This window comes from Dipodomys ordii, unplaced genomic scaffold, assembly GCF_000151885.1.
Source record: "Dipodomys ordii isolate 6190 unplaced genomic scaffold, Dord_2.0 Scaffold207, whole genome shotgun sequence".
Lineage (NCBI taxonomy): Eukaryota > Metazoa > Chordata > Mammalia > Rodentia > Heteromyidae > Dipodomys > Dipodomys ordii.
In genome coordinates, this window is record NW_012267423.1 from 2,086,935 (window position 1) to 2,089,268 (window position 2,334).

At 38.0% G+C, this 2,334-nt stretch overlaps 1 protein-coding gene across 1 annotated transcript in view; it reads right to left on the bottom strand.

Moving 5' to 3' along the window:
• Armc10 (armadillo repeat containing 10) overlaps nt 1–2,334 on the bottom strand; it is a 24,332-nt gene that overhangs the window by 17,307 nt on the left and 4,691 nt on the right. The gene's annotated exons all lie outside the window — the stretch shown is intronic.

A 2,334-nucleotide genomic window follows, 5' to 3' on the forward strand; every position in this document is an offset into this window, starting at 1 on the left:
TCTAAGGAATAATTCTAAGGAAGTTGAACTTGACCATGAAAAAGCCACTTTTTCAGGGAAGATCTGTAGGTAAATTAAATTCCTCAAGCTTCATGTCTGAAAGTTTTGTCACCATTCATTTCTGAAGGACCCATATGCCGGACAGGTTACTGTTGACAAGATTTGGGGTTTGGTAATTAGTTTGTTCAAGGCTGAATATATTCAGCTACATCTATCTGGCCTCCCTTGTTTTTGATGAAGAAATTAATAATATGCTTCTATGAAATCCTGAAGGTCATCTTTGGGTCAGCTACATAGATAAATGTTCATAATGAACCTGTATGTTCTAAATGTCATATCAAACTGATGTTTGACCCTCATCTGAATTTAATGAAAAAATAATGTGTTCAGAGTAGCCTTCCTGTGGTCATTCTAAATAAAGGTAATGGTAATATTGAAGCAGAAACAAAAAGGGTGATGAAGAATAGGGCAGGTTTGTGTTTTGGTGAAGTAGCTGGCTTTAGACTGACCCTCTGACACTGAATCCAGCTTCCAGACATTTAAATCTGTGCTGGTGAGTTTTGAGAAAGGGACTTGCTTTTCTTGCAGGCAGAGCCTGAATCCCATCTCATTGTCCATTTGCCACCTTAGCTGGGATGAGGCATGCACCGCGCTGCTGGCTTCTTCCCTTGCCATGAACTCTCATGGACTATTTTGCCCATGCTGGCTTCAAGCTGCAATCTTCCCAATTCTAACTTTAGGGAGCCAGGGTTACAGACATGAGCAACCATACTCTGACTAGATTGCAATTGAGAGAAATATTATCAATCTAAATAACCATCTACGAAAACTTGTGCTATACTTACATTATGATTAACTCAAAGTGTCTTGCAAGCCTAAGGTTAATAATGCCTGTCATTTTAGCTAAGCAGGAGGCTGGCATGCAAGGACGCCAATTCAAAGGCAACCTGGACTGGAAATCCCTGAGTCCATAATCTCCCATGAACCACCAAGAAGATAGAATGTGGGCTGTGGCCCAACTAGAAGGGCACCAGCTTTGAGTGTAAAAGCCAAGAGACAGTGCCCAGGTCCTGAGGGCAAAGCCAGTGCAGGCACACACATCTACGAAGCATCCTGAAGGCCAGGAACTGGGATGGTCACAGGGGACTATGCCCAGATGGGCGGGGCCCTCGGCTGCTGTGACATCATAGAGGACATTGTGAGGTAACTCTTACTTGGTATATATAGAGAGTGGTGACTGGTGGACTATTTTTTTGTTTTTTGTTTTCGTTTCATTTCAAATTTTTATTTTTAAACTGAAGGTTGATGACATCTGTTTAATCGCATCAAGGTAATAAGTGTGTCAATCTCCTTAAATGTCTATTATTTCTTTTTATTATTATTGTGAAAATACCATATAGAGGGGTTACAATTACATGGCCAAGAGACTGAGTGCATTTCTTATCAAGCACTGTTACCTCCTCCTTTGTTTCCCCATCCATCCCTTCCACACTTCACCCCCTACCCCTGGTGGACTCTTGTAAGTTGTTGGGAGGTTGGAGTTCAGTTGGTTGGCTGTATGGTGATTTGTTGGGTTTCTGGGTTTTGTGTGTTGATTTGGCTTTGATTTTTGGGTTTGTGCATTTGGATTGTTATTTGGCTTTGGCATTTAGACTTTGGGTTTGTTGTTTTGCCTTTTTTATTTTCCTGTTTGTTGTTTTAGTTGTAATTATTTTCTTTATATATTATTTCCTTTAATTTTCATTTTTTACTTTTTTTACATTTTTACTGTTATTTAGTTTGTTTTTTGTTTCTCTTTTTAGTTTATTTTTTTCTTTAACTTAACATTTTTGCTTCTATTTTCATTTTCCTTGTTTTAAATTAGTATTTAGGTGTTTTTCATTATTATTATTCTAAATTTATTCCTTCTATATTTACGTATTAGATTTTGTTTATATTATATTTGTTAGATAGTAGTCACATTTTATATTCATTTATTTAGTTCATTATAGCTATTGTTGTAGATCGTTGACATCTTATTGCTTTATTATATATTATATATTTTATTCCATTCATTGTATTTTATACTTTGTAACATTTCATTCTATTTTTTTCTATTTTGTTTCATTGTATTTTGTTCTACTTGTTATATTTGATAATCTTTGGTTTTGTTTTCTTTCTTTGTTCATTAATTTTCTCCCTGGTCAGCATCGCTAGGGTGCTGTGTAGGATGACTAGCCAGGGTAGAGAGGCCAGGTCTCGGCAGGGCTTTGAGGCCAGTTCCTCAGACAAGGAGCTCTTCAGTGCTCACTACCGGGTGCTGAGGACCATCGGTGAGCGGGGGGGGGGGGGGGG